Here is a 21,633-nt window from a genome sequence, read left to right as displayed (position 1 = left end):
TACAAATTGCTTTTACATCTAATTGAGGAAAACAAAATATTAAAATAAAGAAAAGAAGACAGGGATGGGGAATTTGGAACTTAAATTTTTAAAAAATGAATGCTTACATATAAGTTGGGGAGGAAATGAAATATTTAAAGTATAGAAAACAATTAAATTTAAATTCATTTTTACTGGTGAGAACCTAAAAAAAAGAAATCAAACTATTGATATAAATTACAGAAGACAGTTTTAAAGGGAAGAGGTGATATTGGAAATTGCCCAAATGGAGTGTGGAGACAGGAGAGTTTCTTCTTTGGCAGATGGAGTTTCCGTATCAGGAGATTCATACATTTCTTTATAGATCTGGACAAATAATAATGACTTCTAAAAGTAATATAGGTAAGAAGGATATGTATCTTTGAATTGTTCTCCTAAACAAATTTCCTCATCTACAAAATAGGCATGATAATAATATTTGCTCGACCTACTCACAGCATTATTGCAAGGAAAATATTTTGTAAACCTTAAAATAATGTATAAATGTACTTATTAGTTTTTAAGATGTACTGAGTATTATGACCAACACCAACAAAATGGTACCTATAGTAAAATTGAGGATGTCACATTGAACTGGCAATACCAAGTTGCTCAGTTCCCCAATTTCTAGATGTATCTGTGGGATAACTAGCTGAGGTGGTATGATCATGGACAGAGAGCAGCACATAACAAGATGGGTCCATCTGACCACTCGTCTCCTTTGAATCAATGTTCTATAGAACCTGATGAATAGATTAGAAGTCTTGAAATGGAAGAGCCCAGACTATTGAATGTAGTTCGGTTGTATCCTTAATCAAAAGTGAAGGGTGAATTTAGCATGCGCTCTGATAGGCTTCTTGCCACCTAATTTCCTTGCCTTTATTTTTTATTATAGTGAACCCAATTAGATTCTGTAGTCTTAACATAGTTCATAGAACAGTAAATTCACCATCTTGCCTTGATAGCAATCATATACCTTAACTGTACTTTTGTCTAAGACACTATATGACTTCAGGGAAACCAGCCTGCATGAGAATGAAGTCATAGGACCCATATACTTTTTAGGACGTCATCCTTATATATCAACTATAGCTCACTATTCTAAATATAGGAAGTAGGCAGTGTTTTAAGCTTGTCTCTTGACTAATGCTGCTTGGGCTGTGATTAGTAGATTACGCTAATGGTGGTGTTCATGTACTGTTATGGATAGCACATGGGACTAAACCTATTTTGATTTACTGTGTCTAAAAAAGAAAGGACCATTCTATATCCAGTAAAAAAAAATGAGGGATAATGGTTGAGGAATTGAGGGCTATAAGTAGGAAAGAGAAGATCTTTCTTATCTCAGAAAGGGCATGGTGGGACTACTAATAGTGGACATAAAAGCTGAAGGGAGAGAGTAGAATTTAGTTAAGAAAGAGTTCTAAAGTAGTTAAGATTCAACTTCACCATTGACTTGTTGACCTGAACTTTCTGTCAATCCAATATGTCAACTCCTTCCCTTCAAAATCTCAGTCCAATAATCTAACCCTTCATTTTCAATTTCTAATGACTACTCTTACTCTGTCTCTGTCTCTGTCTCTGTTTCTCTCTGTCTGCCTCTCTTTCTCTCTTTATTTCTCTCTAACACACACACACACACACACACACAGCACACACCATTGCTAATGGACTACAGTGTTATGCTTCTTGGGGATAACCGTCTTTTAATAGGAGCCTCCTGGAGATGCAATACCTTAACTTAAAAGGGTAAACAAAGGTACAACTAGGATGTGGTCACTAGTAATTTCTTTCAGGATACTGGTAGTATTTGTAGTCCTCCAGTTGTTTGGAACCAACAGAAGAGAGATACACATTCAGAATTAAAAATGAAAACAGAACTTCCTTTCTCCAACTCCTCATCCATACAAACTGAGCCACCCAAGAGCATGCTTGGACCTCTTGACACAGATGTAGTTTATGTGACCTGACTTGGATACAAAGATGATGAGCTAAAGCTCTGGGATAACTGCTAGGAATTCCAAAAGGCAAGTAAAGTCATTGAGGAACACATTTGCTACATAGAAGAGACTTTGCAATTCTCAATTCATGAAACAGACAGTGGCTTATTTATAAGATTAATATTCTGAGGAGAGTGAATGATGGATAATCTTTGGAAGTCAGGAAGGCAAAGATAGGCAGTAGAGTTATAAAAAAATTATGTCAATAAACTTATCAATTAATCAATCAACAAACCTTAATCAAGCATCTACTCTCTGCCAGGCCCTGTTAGGTGCTGGTAATAGAGAGACAAAAATAATTCCTGATCTCAAGGCATTTTCATTGTTTTGAGGAAGACAGAAGACAAAATATGTATATACATACACATGCGTACAAACAGACATACTCAGAACAAGTACAAAATAAACACAAAGTGGCTAAATACAAGGTAAATATGATAGAGTGATTGTTGGCAAGTGTAGCTTTCTACTTGGCATATTAGGAATGCAAAAGTCCTAAGAAGAAAAATAAAACAAAACTAGTTTCTTTGTGGGAGACTCCTGGGCACTATTCATACTAAGTAAATTGTGCAGTTTGAAAGCCAGATCCTTCCAGTTTTACATCTCCAATAATTGTTGCTGAAGTGTTTTTCTTAGTTTGGCTTATAAGAAATAAACGCTCCATTTAACTTCATGGCTTGGACCTCCTGTGAATTAAGTAGCAGAGAGGAGTGGGAGCCATAATCGATGTTGGATATTGTTCTTACAAGGACTGTCCTTGGTTCAATCCCACCCTACTTATCCCACATATCTTTATCAAGTGAGAACCTATCTGATTCTATCAAGAACATTTCAATTAGCTGTGATGAGTAGTTTGTTCAGAAAGGCTGAGGAAACACTGGCCTGTCTTCTGTACCATCTATAAAATGGCGAACCAATTCAGAACACAGGGAATTAGAGAAGTGGGGAGCTCTGGGGGGAAGCCTTCTAGAAAAACCCGGAGAAGGAATCACTTGGGAGAGTGTATGAGAAGAAAAGTGCTGCAGGCTCAGCTTTGGAGGAAGACCTTGAAGGATTCATAGGATTTTGAACTTGGCATCCTTTTAGGATCGAGTACTGTCTGTATTATCATTGTCGGCCTCAGGAGTGTACAGACAGTGTACAGGATGAAATGAGGAAAGGCATATTGAGGTTTTAACAATCCTAGCCCAACCCGATCCTTTTACATTATATGGAAGGGAAATAATTTTTGAACTTCCTCTCTACACTGCAAGTTCCTACACTGCCATTCCCCGTCCCCCCTCCCCCAAAGGATTCGTAGGGGTTGGGAGTTACCTAACTTGTTATTTGTAACCACTTAGCTTTCTCCTGAACACTGTTCAGACTTGTGAGAGATTATACAGTAATACTTTGTTTTATGCAAACTCAATACATACAATGTGTATGGATATTGTGTAGGTGTATGAAATTGGTAATAAAAAACATACACAGAAATACGTAAAAGAAAACATTTTAATCTGGGCCATTTTCCCAAGCGGTGTAAAATCTCACAGCCGTTCACCCCCATCATGCTCATGCTTGCTCTGAGTGAGGGGCATTAGTGTGAGTCATTACGTTATTTTGGGCAAAACTGGAGCTCTCACATCAGACTTTGTTCTGAGCTCTTGGTTATAACAAGTCCTGTTATATATTGTTATATTGCTTATAACAAAGTCCTATGATATGTTATATTGTTGTATTGCCTGTAACAAGTCAGAGCAGTGTTTCTCTTTGTTTCATTAATGCTATTAAGTTATTAATAATGGCTTCGGTGTACAAGATAAGTGATGCTGATAGCTCTGATAAACCTGAGAAAAGTCTTAAAGCGCTTAGGCATGTTAGTATAAGAAATACTTATGAAATGATGGGGTTTGCCATTATGTACAATTTTCAACTCTTGTGAAAAGTCTTGGAACATATTGGCTGTGTAAATTAGGCCCTATTATACTCTGGCTTGGGGTGGGGGGGTGTATCGCTGAAGTAAGTCCCCATTTCTAAAACTGGAACTCACTCCAACCCCTTAGGGATACCCCTAGACCCCTAGGCAGATGATAGCCATGCTCTGGAGCATTGACCTATCAGTGTGAATGGGAGTTGGGAGAGTCAGTCCACTATAAATACCATATTCTCAACATGACTAAAATATGAGGTTATTGCGGGGCAGCTGGGTGGCTCAGTGGATTGAAAGTCATGCCTAGAGGTGGGTGTTCCTGGGTTTAAATCTGACCTTAGACACTTCCTAGCTGTGTGACCCTGGGCAAGTCACTTGACTCCCATTGCCTAGCCTTTACCACTCTTCTGCCTTAGAATCAATACATAGTATTGTTTCTAAGATGGAAGTTAGAGATTAAAAAAAATAAAAATTAAATATGAGGTTGTTGTAAATCTTTTAAAGCTTTTCTAGTATACTAGTAATCATGAGTAGTGAATGACACTCTAATTGGACAGAGAAAGGGTGAGTTTCTCTGCTTTCATCTTCTTCCAAAGTCTCTTTTCTAAACCAAGATTCAGAAAGTAATGAAACTATACCAAGCACTTCCCTGACAAATCAGGGGTAGGAGTTTGGGTCAGGCTCAGTATTCCAGGAATATGAGAGTGGAAACATTGAAGAAGCTTTGGGTTTTGCAGTAGGCTGATATGCTATATAAAATTTTTGTAATACTTTCTCTGTTTCCCTCTCCTTGTCCCCTTTAATTTGATTGACTTTTCTTTTATACTGTGCATGATTAGAAAGTGGAGGTCCAGTACAGTGGGAAAAATAAATGATTTAATGTCAAGAGACTTGAGTTCGAATTCTGACTATGCCAGCTTTAGCCTACATACTGGGAAAATCACTTTGCCCCTATAGGCTTTAGTGTCCTCATTTGTAAAAATGGAATAAATGTTTTTTTAGACCCTTTGCAACTCTCAATGTATGAATTTATGTGCTTCTGACCTGTCTTCCTTCATAACTTTCCTATATTCAAGGAAGTGGATATTTACTATTTCTAGTGTCAAAGGAATAAGGGGAAGGTAAATGCTAACTAGAGAGGACTGGAGTCAGCTCCTGAGGTGACCCTGGTGCTTTGAGATGTACAGTTTTTAACTTGGGATGCTAAAAATATTTTATCACTTTGTCAAGTTTGAAAACCTCAAGTATTGATCATTGTTTAGAAATAAATACCACTTCCCAATGTTTGCACATATGTGTACCAAAATTATTCGTTTTGTTTTCACTAAAGTCTTACTCATAGAATCACAAAATCTTAAAAAAAATTAGAAACTTCCAGAAGCCATCTAGTTTAATATTTCTGAAGAGGAATATTTCTTTCATCAGTGAAAAAAGACACTTCCATTTGTTATTATCTCTAGCACCTAACACAGTGTCTGGCATAATAGTATTCGAATAATTATTGTTTCCTAAATGATTAATTGCTCTCAACAAGTAGTCTTCCAAAACACTGGAGCTGCCCAAGATTGGAATAGATGACTTTGAACAAAGCCCTCCAAAGAAGGTGAAAACCCTGCTTCCTAAGGGAGTATTTTCCAAAATAGGACAGCTCCATTTATTTACAAGTTTTCCTTTACATCAAAACCAAGGATGCCTTTGCATAGTGCACACATTGTTTCTAGATCTTCCTATTTCAACCAATCAGAACACTATTATATCTTCTTCTATGGGATAGTTCAAATACTTTAAGCCAAGTATAATACCCCCTGTAAGTCATCTCTTTTTCCACAATAGACATTTTTAGTTCCTTTAGTTGATCCCCATGTGGCATGAATTTGAGACCCTTCACTATCCCAGTCATCATTTAGACATTATCTCCTTTATTAATGATTCCTAAAGTGAGATGCCTCAAAACAAACCAATAAAAGAGATGTGGTCTGATGAGAATGTGAATAGCTGGCCTATCATCTCCCATAGAGGGTAATCTATACATTTAAGGAGCATCTTTGATTTCTGATGGGCCCATCCCCTGGAAGAAGTGAAAGAGATAAGATAACATGCAAGTGTTAGAAAGCAGAGAAGAGTTCTAAAGAAGGGGAGTCACAGTGATGGGACCTTAGAGATGCTGACCCAGGGATGGGTGAGGTCAAGCCACATGGAATGGGCTCAGAGAGAGTATTAAGAGGATGATCATAGGATTTAGAGCTGAAATGAATCTTCATATTCTGACTCAACTTTTACAATTTAGAAATGAGGAAATTAATGTTCTGACAGAATAGATGACTTTCCCAAAGTCCAACAGGTAGCAAATAGCAGAGACAGAATTTGAATTCATGTCTTTGACTTGAAGTCTATTATTTATTCCATTATATGATCCTATCTCTTATGGAAAATTAATACTGAAATGTAATAATTCTTATATGAATTTTTAATACCTTGGGTTTAAAAGGCCAGCCAGCTTACAAATTAAAGTAATTTATTCCCAGACCTTTGGGCTTCTCATTGAGCTGCCTTTTGTTACAGACAAGATGGAGATCTGCTCCTTATTTATCTGTAAACAAGAACTCTTTTAGGTAATGAAGTCAGTCAACTCTAGTCCCCAAGGTAGTCCAGCCATTTGGTGAAAAGGAAAGGGTATATTTACGACCTTCTTTATAGTCTTTTTTAAACTTTATTTATAAAGATATTTTATTTTACCAATTACAGGTAATAACATATTTCTACATAAGTTTTCTGAAGTTATATGATCCAAATCATCTCTCTCTCTTTCCCCCTTGCCCTGGAGCTGGTAAACTATTTGTCCTGGGTTATATGTGTATTATTATGCAAAATACATTTCCATATTGTTCAATTTTGTAAGATAATAATTGTATAAAATCAGACCCCCTCAATAAAAAGTCAACTAAACTAAAGTTAAAAATTGTATGCTTTCATCTGCTTTCTGACTCCAACACTTCTGTCTCCTAAGTACCTCAGAATTGTCCTAGATCATCCTATTGCTGAGAGTAGCTAAGTTTATCACAGTTTATCATTCCATTATATTGCTGTTACTGTGTACTATGTTCTGGTTCTGCTTATTTCACTCTGCATCAGTTCATGTAGGTATTTTTCAGCTCCCTCTGAAATCATCCTGTTCATCATTTCTTATAGCACAACAGTATTCCATCACTAATATATTCAACAATTTGTTCAGTCATTCTCCAATTGATAGACAGCCCTTCAATTTCCAATTCTTTTCATTGGTGTACTTCTGAGACCAACTTCTTCCTGTGATTAAATGGTGCCTGTTTTCCAATCAGAGATATCCAGGGGAGGGAATGGATGATGATGTCAGAGAGGATATATATTGGATTTTGTGACAAGAAGTCTGATTTTCTTTTCTTGCTCATTCTAGCTGCTTAGTTACTCATGATCTCTTGCCCATCCTACCTCCCCACCTTCTGCTGCACTCAAATTCTGTGTTGTCTGTTAGGAATGTGAGGAAATCCATTGGCAGGTTAGAAATCTTGAGTGGTCAATTAATAAATTAACTTAAATTTAATAAAATGTAGGCTAAGGAGAATTTCATTCATTATATACTTTCTATAATGATTTCTCTCTCCCCTTCACTTACTCATTTTTACCTTTTGGAATCCTGCCCATTCTTTGAACTCTGACTCCAATTCCACCTTTTTATGAAAGTATATATCAAGATCAGTCCAATCAGTAATAATAATAGTAATAAGTGATACTTAACAAAATGCTTTGAGTTTTACTAAGCACGTTGCATATATTATCTTATTTATTTCCTTCAATAACTCTTTGGGGGTAGGTATTGTCATTTTACAAATGAATAAATGAAAGGTCAGAGAAGTTAGAAAATGTGTCTGTTACCTAGATAATTAGTGACAATTGTAACATTTGAACCCAAGTATCCCTGATTCTCTGTTCAGGGTTTTTCTATTATACCTCATTCTGAACTCCTATAAAATGTGGTGTCTGATACTTATGTATAATTTTTCACTCACTGCCTTGAATTATATTCCAAAGGATCATAGATAAGAGCTGACACGGGCCACCGTGTTCATTCTATACCATTATTATTATTATTATAATTATTATTATTGCTCAACCTGCTCTTAGTTTCTTTGTTGTCTTTTGTGTTGATTTGTTTCCCTCTTCACCTCAGGTCACATAGAAACATGATGGTGGGCTGCTCCCTTCTCTGCCCTTTTGTTACCTCAGGCCACACAGAAGTGGGTAGGACTAGCTTTGGGTTGTTCCTCTACTCTGGAATTTTATTACCTCCAGCTTAGCATAGGGTTGCTGCAGGCTCTGAATTTTCCTTTGAGTCCTCCTGTAGGGCTGGTAGTCTTGGGCTGCTCCTTGTGTATGTGCTGGGCAATTCCTCACCCCAGTATCCACCCTGTTATCCCCTAAAAGTCCCCTTAATGCAGCACTCAATGGGCTACTCTGCCCTCTCACCCTAGTGAGATGTAGCCCTCTGGTTTTCCTTTGTTTTAAAAACTTCATTTTCCATTTTTGCATATTTTAAGCATATAGGTGAGCCAAGTGACCCTCACTCTGCCATCTTAACACCCAGTCTACCCTCTTATTTTTTGTAGACAAGCAAAGTGAGGTTCGAGTGTCCAAAGTCAGACCTTTATTTGTTTATATGTCTTCTCTCCCCTACTAGATGGTAAATTCCTTAAAGCCATAGTCTCTGTCTTACTGTTTCATTGCATTGTTTGTAGGACTCAACTTATAGAAGGCATTCATTAAACATTTAGTGAATAAATGAATGAACAGATGAAAATGGACAAATATGGTTGACAGGAGGTTGTGATGGGACCAAAATGATCACAATATCACTTGAGTATAGGATTATAGATCTAGCCCTGGAAGGACTTTTAGAGGCAATCTAGTCCAACTGTCTCGTTTTATTTTTTTTTTTATGAAATTGTATTATTTTAATTAACTGAAGTCTATTTTCTTCCCCTCCACAATCTGTTGAAAAAAAAAAGAAAAAATTCCTTGTAACAAATATGCATAGCCAAAATAAATTGTCTTGCTGGTCATTAAAAAAAAAAGTGTCTCTTTTGCACCCTAATCAATCACTTCTCTGTCAGCAAGTAGATGGGCATGTTTCATCCTCCTTCCTCTGGAATCATGGATAGTCACTGTGTTGATTAGTTTTCTTACAGTGTACAAATTATTTATATTTACTATATTGTTGAGTATTAAATGTTCTCCTAATTCTCCCCATTTCATTATTTATCAGTTAGTATGGAAGAGAAAACGGAGGTTAAGTAATTTGTCTAAGTTTTCATAGGTTGTCAGTTTTAGTGGTCGGATTTGAATCCAGGTCTTCTGATTTAAATGAATAGAGTTTATATGTTTGGGTGTTAACAGTAACTAATCTCAACTCAATTTGTTGTACTGTGACATATGATTAGAAAACAAGAAACAGAAGAGTATTCTCTTTAAAACAGTTCTCAAAGAGACAGTGATCTCTCACAGTGACAACAGAATATCTAAATCCAGATCCAAGACTTATCATTGCTAACATCTGTCCCCATGGCAACCTTGAGACTTTAAAATGCCTTGTCTATGAGCTTTCCATTTGTACAAATTTTCCCACAGCTCAGGGAATTCACCTTTGGAAAACCAGGGAATTAAGACGACAAGTGAATTTAAATTAAATTTCATAAAAGTCAGCCAATTTTTGGATGAGAAAAAGTATTAAAATGCATTTCAAATTAGAGAGTTCATTACTTTCTAAATTTCTGATAAAGAAGAGAGAAAAAACAATGAAGGGGAAAACAAGTAAAGATGAAAAGACCTGTGATATCAGGAACAAAAATGGACATTCTTCCTCCTGTAACCCCAGAATATAAAGAAAGGCTAACATATCTTATTTTCACTGAGATCTTAATCTTATACAGTATAATTTTTAAGAAGCATTTCCTTTCTTTCACCAGTTAAAATCACCTGACTTTGAAAGGGAAAGAGAGGAGCTATTTTTACAGCCAGGTAGGAATGCACATATGCTATTTCAGGGAATGATTCAGCTGGATTAGCCCAATCTAGCTCTTCACTATATTGTGGACTAGGGGTAGATCATTCTCAGGCCCTGTAATCTCAAGAATTTTTAGGCGGCAGCTAGATCACTCAGTGGTTTGAGAGCCAGGCCTAGAGATGGGAGGTCCTAGGTTCAAATATGACCTCAGACACTTCCCAGCTGTGTGACCCTGGGCAAGTCACTTAACCCCCATTGCCTAGCCCTTAACACTCTTCTGCCTTGGAACCAATACATAGTATTCATTCCAAGATGGAAGGGTAAGAGTTAAAAAATAAAAAGGAATATTAGCCTTTTAAAAAAATTAACTAGATTAGAGATAATAAGTAATATTTATCTGATGGGGCAAGAAGTGCTATGTTTATGGAACAAAGGTTTACTCTGATAGAATGTATTTCAGATTTAATTAACTAAGTGGTACCAGTTTTGAAAACTATTTGACTATATAGTTCAGTGGAGCATTTAAGTATGCCCTTTAAAATTAAAAAAAAAATTAAAGGCACTTTATATTAAACAAGTGTGAACGAGAAAAAAATCACTGGTAAACTAAAGAAGAATATTAGTTCATTAGTTAAAAAACAACAATACTTGCAGATACCATGTGATAAATTGTATACTTTTGACTGGATATTTCAGAATTTCTCAATTAAAAATATATTTCCACAATTTAGAGCTTGAATAAACTGATTAACTTATATAGATTTACAAGACCTATGAAGTACTTTCAAGAGGCAAAAAAGGTACCAATGGTAGTGTTACCTACTTCATTGCTATGTCAGAATACTTTTATTCTGTAACATCAGAATTTGCTTCTAATTTATTTCAATTGCTCCCAATTTTTCAACCTGATTTATTATAGTTAGCCCAAAGTATCAATGTAAACAGTGAGTTTTGATTAAAGAATTTTGTCAATCTCAAAAAAAAAAAATCAAAATACTTCCAAATAGCTTATATAGCATTAGAATTAATTTTACTTTAAAAGTTTGGTAGAATTCATTTGTGAATCCATCAGGTCTTAGTGATTTTTTTCTTAGGAAGTTCTTTGATGGCTTGTTCAAATTCTTTTTCTGAGGTGGGATAATTTAATTATTCTATTTCTTCTTCTTTTAATATTGGCAATTTATATATTTGTAAATATTCACCTACTTTATTTAAATTGTCAGATTTATTGGCATATAATTGGGAAAAATAACTCCTAATAATTGCTTTAATTTCCTCTCCATTGGTGATGCATTCACCCTTTTTATTTTTGATACTGGTACTTTGGATTTCTCCTCTTTTTTAAAAAAATCATACTAACCAATGGTTTATTTTTATTGGCATTTTCATAAAATAAGCTTTTACTCTTATTTATTAGTTCAATGCTTTTCTTACTTACAATTTTATTAATCTCTCCTTTGATTTTCAAGATTTCCAATTTGGTGTTCATTGGGAATTTTTTATTTGTTCTTTTTCTAGTTTTTAAAATTCATATCTGGTTCATTGACTTGTTCTTTCTGTATATTTTTAATGTAACCATTTGGAAATGGAATTTTCCCCCCTATGTACTGTCATGGTTCTGTCACATAAATTTTGGTATGTTGTCTAATTATTGTCATTCTCTTTAATGAAATTATGGATTGTTTCTATGATTTGTTCTTTAGATCCCTCATTCTTTAGGATTAAATTTTTTATCTTTCAGTTAATTCTTAATTTATTTTCTCATAACCCATTCTTAAATGTAATTTTTATCAAATTATAATCTGCAAAAGGATGCATTTAATATTTGAAAAAGAACTTATTAAGAACCTAGGATAGATGAGATATTCAGAAAGGACTAGCACCTCTGGTGTGAGGACTTGCTTTTCTAGGCTGTTCATACAACTTAGGCATCCACTCAACTCTCACCAGTGGCTCTAAGAAGCTGTACTATATTCAGTGGCTATACCCTGGTAAACTGTCTCAGCAGATGGGCTAAACCAAGTTGAGGGTAACAAAGAGATCATCTAATTTCAATATTAAATAAGTTATTTAGAAAAACCAGAATGGATTTTAAATTTAAGTTTCATTTAAAAGAAAAATTATGCTGATACCTAAACCAGGAAGATCAAAAACAGAGGGAAAAATTATAGGTCAATTTCATTATAGATTAAAAAACTCTAAAGAAAATATTGAAAATATTAACCAAGAGACTAAAATATATCATGAAGATAATACATTTTGACCATGAAGGATTTATATCAGGTGTGCAGGAATGGTTTAATATCAGGAAAACTATTAACACAATTGATTATATCAATAAAAAGGTAACAAAAATGATATGATTATATCAATAGATTCAGAAAAATTTTTGACAAAATTCAACACAAATTCCTATTAAAAACACTTGGGGGGGGGTGCAACTGGGTAGCTCAGTGGATTGAGAGCCAGGCCTAGAGATGGGAGGTCCTAGGTTCAAATCTGGCCTCAGACACTTCCCAGGTGTGTGACCCTGGGCAAGTCACTTGACCCCCATTGCCTAGCCCTTACTGCTCTTCGCCTTGGAGCCAATGTACAGTATTGACTCCAAGATGGAAGGTAAGGGTTTAAAAAAAGAAAACACTTGGAAGTAGGTATAAATAGATTATGTCTAATGAGGATTAGTCTTCCTTAATAAAACCAGCTGTAAAATGAGAATGCCCTTTGTTGCCAGCATTATTTAATATTGTAGTAGAAATGTTTGCAAAAGCAATAAAAGAAAAAGAAATCAAAGGTATCAGACTTGGTAAAGAGGTAATAAAACTTCTTTTTTGCAGTTGATATGATTATATACATATATATATGATGCTAAATATTCAAATAAAATTAATTGAAACCATCAATAATTTTAGAAAAGTAGCAGGATACAAGCTAAATTCACATAAATCATCAGCAGTTTTATGTTTTGCTAATAATGTCCTTTAATGAGAGATAAAAAGAGATAACTTATTTAAATTAACCATAGATTAAACAAAATCCTTAGACCCATATTTTCTAAAACAAACCTAGAAACTATATGAACATAATTATAAAACACTTTTTATACAAATAAAGTCAGATTTAAATAATTGGAGAAATATCAATTGTTCATGAGTAGGCATAACTAATATGATAAAAATGAAAATCCTATCCTATCTAAACTAATCTACCTCTTCAATGTCATCCCATTTAAAAAATAATAATGAAATTCATTTGGAAGAACAAAAGATCAAGAATATCAAAGGAATTAATGAAGAAAAATTGTTGAAGAAGGAGATCTAATAGTACCAGATTTTAAACAATATTACAAAGCAGTAATTATCAAAGCTATCTGGTATTGGTTAAAAAATAGAAAAGCAGATCAGGGGAACAGAGTGGACATAGAATAGTCATGAAATTATGGATATAGTGACCTTTTGTCTGACAAAAGTAAAGTGCCAAGTTTGGGGAAGAATTCACTATTTGGTGAAAATTGGAAAGTAATTGGGCAGAAATAAAAGACCAATACCTTACACCATTTACCAAGATAAGATCAAAATGAATACATGACCTAGGTTTAAAGGGATATATCATAAGCAAATAAGAAGAACAGGGAATCTGACTACCAGATTTATGGATAGGAGAAGAATTTGTGAATAAACAAGAGCAAGAAAGCATGGTGAACTATAAAATGAATAATTTTGAATACATTAAATTGAAAAGGTTTTATACAAATAAAATGAATATAGCCTATATTAGAAGGAAATCAATAAATTGGGGAAAATTTTTATAGGGAGTTTCTTGGATAGGGGTCTCATCTGAAATATGTAGAGAACTTTGTCAGATATATAAGAATATGACTAATTTTCCTCAATTGATAAATGGCCAAAAGATATGAAAGATAGTTTTTTGGATGAAAAATCAAAGCTGTATATAACTATATGAAAAATGCTCTAAATAATTATTGATAAGAGAAATGCAAATAAAAACAATTCTGACATATCTCACATGTATTGTATTTGCTAAAATGATAAAAGGCAAAATAATAAATTTTGGGGGGATGTGGAAAATGGGGAAACTAATACATTACTGTTGGAACTGTGAATTGATTTAACCATTTTGGACAGCAATCTGGAATTATGCTCAAAGAGTTATAAAACTATGTATACCTTTTGATTCATTAATATTACTATTATCCTTATTTCCTAAGGAAAAAGATCAAGGAAAAAAGGAAAAGAAACTGTATGTTCTCACGTTTATAGTAGCTCTTTTGTTGGCAAAGAAATGGAAATCGAAGGGATGTCCATCAATTGGCTAATGGTGGAGCAAGTTGTGATATATGATCATCATAGTGGAATGTTATTGTGCCAAAAGAAATGACAAAGAAGAGAACCACACAAAACCTGGGAAGATTGACATGAAGTAATGAAAAGTGAAGTGAGTAGAACCAGGAGAACATAGTATACAGTAACAACAATATAGGATGATCAACTCTGAATAACTTAACTTATCAATGAGGCAAGGATCCAGAGCAACTCCCAGGGACTCATGATGAAAAAAGATAACCACCACCATAGAAAGAACAGAGTGTGAAAGCAAACTAAAGCATACTGTTTTCACTTAATTTCTTCCATGAATCTTTCTCTAGTGTAAGTGATATGTCTTGTTTTACATCATAATAAAAAGAGAAATTTGTACAATATGATAATATATATGAAACTTATATTACCTGCCTTCTAGGGGTGGAGGGAAGTGTGAGAGGAATGGAGGAAAGGTTAGAGGGAGGGGAAGAAATGAGACATAGATTTTTGGATATATTGTAAGAATTTTTTCTTTTGAATGAGCATATGAATTAATTATAATTTATTACATATTTATAACAAATCATATATATATTATATTATTGTTATGTTATATATAGTAACTCAAAAAAGAAAAATGTGAAGTCTCAGACCAAAGATTGTCAAATTTCTATTTTTGAAATCCTCAGCACTTACAAAGTGCTTGGTATACAGTAAGGGTTTAATAAATGCTTTTATGTTCATTACAAAATATCAAAGCATCAGGGTTCAAATCTCATCTCTTATGTTCTGTACCTACTATATGGTATGTATGACATTGAGTTAGTCATTTAAACTCTCTATTTATTTCTCATTATTTATTCTGGGCATGGAGGACATATTGTACAGAAATGTACAATATTATGTTATATGTCATGAACAGCAAAGATTTACATTGATATAGAACTTCAAAGTTAAGTTTACCTTTAAGATATCTTTCAGTTCTACAATCTATGATTCTGTGACTTCTGGAAGTCTTTCCAACCCCTAAATATTATAAATAGCATAACAAATATGAGAATAAGAGATGGGGGCAGGGGGCAGCTAGGTAGCTCAGTGGATTGAGAGCCAGGCCTAGAGATGGGAGGTCCTAGGTTCAAATCTGGCCTCAGCCACTTCTTAGCTGTGTGACCCTGGGCAAGTCACTTGACCCCCATTGCCTACCCTTACCACTCTTCTGCCTTGGAGCCAATACACAGTATTGACTCCAAGATGGAAGGTAAGGGTTTAAAAAAAAAAAAGAGATGGGGGCAGAGAATGAATGATTACACTGATATATCCAAGCTAATTCTGGATCTATGGTTGGACAACAGGTGACACACATTTAAATCCAGCCACTCTAAAACAACTCATTCACTTCTCTGGGTCTTAGTTTCTTCAGCTGTAAAATGAGAGGTGTTATAGCATAGAAAAGAGAAAACTCACCTTGAAGGTAACAAGAACTATGTTGAGGACCATTTTGGAACCCACATTAGCTGTGTGACCCCAGGAAATTAACTGCTGAGTGCCCCAAACCACTCTCAAAGACATAAATTGGAGAGAACATATCAACCTGAACTAGAAAAGAGAATGCCTCAAGAGGAACTCTCTACAATATTGAAACCAGGGACCTGGTCAAAAAAAAAATGGCAGGCACCCATCATCAGGGTAGATGCCGATTTGGTTTAGAAAACCTTATTGAGTTCTTTGTAGAATTTCTCTGCTTTTGAAACCTCTTCAATAGATGTTGGGACATAAACCGCTACTATCTGCTTGGTTACTCCCTTTGAGGTACTCACCATGAAGATTGCAAGGTGAGAAACCCAGGTGAGGACCTCAGGTGAGATTTTAGGGCATTCTGGGAACTACCAAGGACTTCTGGGAATTGAAGTCTGGGGTTCAAATCTCCATTGTACACTACTCATGAGATTTTTGGATTTATTTTATAATTTGCATGACCTCTAAGGACTTGTTCAGCCAGCTCTAAAACCTGATTTTCTAATCACTAATTGTCCTATTAAATGATGCTTTTGTCGTTCTTAACCTCAGAATCCCAATGACACTAATGCTCCCAATTCCTTTATCGCTATTCCAATTGAAACCCCGAGTCATTTTTCTATTTAGTTACAATTTCTAAATCTGTTTTGTTTTCTCGTACAGTGAGACTATCAGTCATTCATCAATAATCATTTATTAAGGGCTTATAATAGGCAATACCCTGAGCTAGGCCTTGGGAACACAGATAAAGCAAAAATGACCCTTAAAGAGCTTACAAAATGGGGATACAAAACCATACATAATTCAGTTTATATTACAAAATACAGTGTGGAGGACAGAAGGTAACCTGGGGGGGGGGGGGTGAAGGCATTAGCAGCTGCTGGAGGTAGGATAGAGGAAGGCTTCATATGAAGGCGGGGTTGGGGCTGAGTGCTTTTATAAGGTGAGAGATGTTTTCCCAAATAGAATTACTTTCACGCTGGCGTCCAATTTTCCCAGCAGGTTTTTGTCTTTATCTAATACTAGGGTACTAGATACATTTGCTTCTGACTGTAATGTAGCTACTCTACTTTTTTTAAACCAAGTATCAAATTGTTCTGAAAATTACTGCTTTATAATAGTTTGAGATTTGACCCTGTAGGCCCCCTTTATTCCCAGTTCTTTCCCTTACTTCCCTTGAACTTTTTAACCTTATTTGCTTTCATATGTGCATTTTATTATTATTTTTTCTAGTTCTATAAAGAATTCCTTCCATAGTGTGATTGGTGTGGCACTCAAAAGAAAAATTAACTTAGGTAGTGTTGTCTTTTTTACTATATTGACTTGTCTAACTGTCACAGTTAAAATTAATTTCTCTGCTAAAAGTATTATATTTTTAGAGGTTTATTAAAGATTAAGAAATAAAGAAAATACAAATAAGAAAGCATGTGCAACCTACATCTTGCCTGCTAGGTGGAGAGTGGCGTGTGCCTAGAAGCAGAAGCCAGAAAGGGGACAAGTAGGTGGTATAGTCAGTTTAAATACCCCTTTTGTTCTCAGCCCAGGTGAGATTTTAGGGCATTCTGGGAACTACCAAGGACTTCTGGGAATTGAAGTCCGGGGTTCAAATCTCCATTGTACACTACTCATGAGCAATGGTTATTTTTCTAATCATATAGGCTTGCATTTCTGTAACCAATTGTTTGTAGTTATTTATATTTATATAGTTCTTATATATATCTTAGTAGGCAGATTCTCAAGGCTAGAGTAAGTTTTAAATGGAATTTCTGTTTCTACCTCTTCCTCTTGGTTTTTATTGGTATTATATAGAAATTCTGATGAGATTTTTGGATTTATTTTATAATTTGCAGGTTTGCTGAAGCTATTGATAGTTTCCAATGAATTTTTAGTTGGCTCTCAAAGGTGTGTTCTTTAAGTACACCATCATATCATCTACAAAGTGATCATTTTTCTTCTTTATTTTTGCTTATTATTTCTATTTCTTTTCTTTGTCTTAATGCTACATGAACATTTCTAATACTGTAACAAACAGAAATGTTGACAATAGACATCTTTGTTTCACTCCTGATTTTATTAGAAAGGATTCTAGTTTATCTCCATTACATATAATGATAATGCTTGGTTTTAGATAGTTAATCTTTATCATGTAAAGGAAGGTTGAGTTGATTTATTTATTTTCTAGGTATTTTAACTGAAACAGGTGTTCTATTTTTCAAAAGCTTTAAAAAAATCTATTAATATAACCCTATGTTATTGATGACATTGTTATTAATATGGTTAATTTAATTTATCATAATATGAAATGATCCCTGAAGTCCTGGTATAAATCCAAATTATACTCTTTGTAATCTGTTGTTTTAACTCTCTTTCCTTAAATTTTACTTAAAATATTTGCATCTGTATTCATCAGGGATATTGGTTCATAGTTCTCTTTTTCTATTTTGACCACCTCTGCTTTATATGTCAAGAATATATGTTAAAGAAGAAATTTTGTGGAACCGCTTCTTTTGCTAAAGTAAAGACAACTAAACAGTTTATGTAAATATTGCCACTAATTATTTTTGAATGATAGAATTAATTTGTGAATCAATATGCTTCTGGAATCTTTTCTTTTTGGCAGCACATTTATGGTTCTTTAAAATTTCCCTCTGAAATTGAGTTGTTCAAATATGGAAATATGTCTTGTGTGATAATACATATATAACCCAGACTGACTTGCTTACCAGCGCTGGGAGTGGGGAGGGATGGAGGGAGGGGGAGTATTAATATAGATCATGTAACTTGTGAAAAACATGTGGAAATTTGTTATTACATGTAATTAGTAAAAAAAAATAGTAATGAAATTGGGTTGTTCAAATGTACAATTTCTTGTTCTGTTATTTTGGTTATTTCATTTTTATTCCACAAATATTTACTTTTTATTGCCACTCATTTTCATACTATTTGGTTGGACAAAATAGTTTTCATTATAATCTTTATTTCTTCATTTCTTTTGAGTTTTCTTTTTTCTTTTTTGATACTGGTAATTAGTTTTCTTCTTAAGTAAAATTAAATGTTTATATATAGGTTTTAAAAGAAAAGCTTTTAGTTTTCCTAGTTATATTTATTAATTCAATTGTTTCATTTTCAATTTTTTTATCTCTGATTTTTCAGGATTTATATTTTTTTTCTACTTTATTTGAATTTTGTTTTAATTTGTTGGTTTTCTAATATTGTCCAATTCACTCCCATTTCATTAGTTTATTCCAGAATTGGTGAACCTTTTAGAGAACATGTGTCTAAACTACACCTTCAAGCTACCTGTGAGCCCCTCACATTACCTCAGACAACAGAGGGAGGAAGTTCTCACATTTGGAGGCTGGGTGGAAGGGCAGGACATGTAAAAAATGTCCTCAGGCAGGATGGAAAGGGGGAATGGAGCAGACTCCTCCACTCCAGCACACTGGGACAAGTGTGCCAAGGTTTCACCAACATGGGTCTGTTCTTTCTCTTTTTTGTTAATAAAAAAATGTTTAGTTGTAAAAAATTTCCCTTGGGCTGATATGGCTCCATCAAAATTTTTTTTGTGATGTTATAAAAATTTATGATTATAATTAATGAAATCATCCATCATTTCTGTGATTTCTTATTTATCCATAGGATTATGCCTTTTAGTCTATAGTTGATTTTTTTTCACACTTTCAGGAGCCATTTATTTAACATTTTTAATTCTATCATGATGGTTAAGTGACACAGACCTGAGTTGGAAAGACCCAAGTTCAAATTTAGTCTCAGACACTTACTAGCTGGGCATGTTACTTAACCCTATTTGCCTTAGTTTCCTTCTCTGTAACATAAGCTGGAGAACAAAATGGCAAACCACTCCAGTTTCTTTGCCAAGAAAACCCAAATGAAGTCATAAAGATTCAGACCTGATTGAAACAACAAAAACAATAACAATTAAGTACATATATGTTAACTATTGAAATAAATTACAGATTTTATATTTCAACACAATATTTTTTCTCTTTATCTCTTTCAATGATATTTTTTTTTACTGTTGCCTTATCTGAAATCATATTTTCTATTTAATTGTATGTATGTATCCAACTGAGGCATAGTAGATTTGGCTTTAACACCTTATTTTAACACAATGTAAGTATTTGTTTTAAGGGTGTTTCTTTGTTTCTTATAAACAAAATGTGTTATGTATTAGTTTCCTTTCATTTGTTCCTGTGGTTGTTGTTTTTTTTAAATAAGGACTGTTTTAAAATGCTATATTTCATTGAAGGTTTACTCTCTCCCTTCCCTCCGCTCCTGACCTCAGGTGAATATATTCAATTTTTCTAAGTTCATTTTGGTTCTAAACCTTTATCTTTTTGATATTTGGATTATCTTATTCCATTTTTACACCTCTTCATACTGATGGTTACTAAATCTTTTATAATCCTGATTATAGTTTCTTAGGAGCAACTAACTTTTGGGCAATTCTGTTTATGGTTCCTCAATATTTGATTGTTTTTCTTTCTGGTTGCTTGTAGATCTGAATTTTGGCATTGACACTCCTAAGAGTTTTCTCTTGGGAGATTCCTTTGTGAGTTGACCAGTAGATTCTTTATTTTTTCACATTGTTCTTTTGTTGTAATATATCTAGGAAATTTTCTTTAATGATTTTCTGAAACAAGATATCCAGGTGTTTTTATTCATTTATTTATTTGGTCAGGGATTTCAGGTAATTATTTCTCCTTGATCTGTTTTTTTTCTATATTAGCTGTTTCTATTATGAGATATTTAATATTTTCCTCTAGTTTTTCATTCTTTTGACTTAGTTCTAAGAATTCTCATTGGTACCTCAAATCATTAAATTCTATTTCATCAATTCTGATTTTTAAGGAGTTTGTTATTAGTCTAAAGATTTGTATTTCTATTAAGCTATTGATTCTTTTCCCCCAAGTCCCTCTTCCATAGCTCTCATTGTTTTTTTTACTGTATGCATTTTAATTAAATTTTAACTTAAAAATTTTTTTTAACCTATGATCATATTTAGTTGAAGTCATTTGAATGTAATAGATGGGAAGATGAAGGAAATGGAGTGGGGAGGAGAGAGAGAGAGAGAGAGAGAGAGAGAGAGAGAGAGAGAGAGAGAGAGAGAGAGAGAGAGAGAGAGAGAGAGATCTTTAAATCAGTTAAAATTTTATAATCAATGAAATCTAACATTGCCCTCTTCTGGTGGAATAGGCAATGTTGAGAGATTTTCCTTGAGGTTAAGGCCTTTTTCTTCTGCTACAACCTAAGGACCACCTCTCTTCCTTTTTCTTACCTCTAAAAGCATCTGGGCAGCTTGTGCAAAATCTCTTCATATTATGATGTTTTTTCTTCTTTGGGTCTGCTTTTTTCCCTAACTTTAGCATCAAAAATTTTCAGTTTTGCTTTAGTTCTTCATGAGATTTCTCCCAGATGTGACATCTTCCATTTGTTATACAATTTTGACCACATGTTTGTATTTGACCTAGATATAAAAGGTCTATCATAAATAAATTAGAGAAACATGGAAAAAATGCTTATCAGATTTCTGAAGAGAAAAATTCATGGATATAAGAAAAATTCATCTGGGATTTGGATCATGGAAGATAAAATGGATGATTTTGGATATGTAAAAATCCTTTAAAATTTTCATAAACATTCAATTAAATCTAAAATTAAAAGAAATAATTAAATTGGGAGAAATCCTTGCAATTAGTTTCTCTGATAGAAATCTCATTTCATATATATATATATATATATATATATATGGCATTGATTCAGATAAATGTTTGTCTGTTTGCATCCTAAATCTATCAAAGTGATATTCACATAGTA

Source organism: Monodelphis domestica, chromosome 7 (genome assembly GCF_027887165.1).
Source record: "Monodelphis domestica isolate mMonDom1 chromosome 7, mMonDom1.pri, whole genome shotgun sequence".
Lineage (NCBI taxonomy): Eukaryota > Metazoa > Chordata > Mammalia > Didelphimorphia > Didelphidae > Monodelphis > Monodelphis domestica.
The sequence above is the reverse complement of the archived record's forward strand: the minus strand, read 5'-3'. Positions refer to the sequence as shown.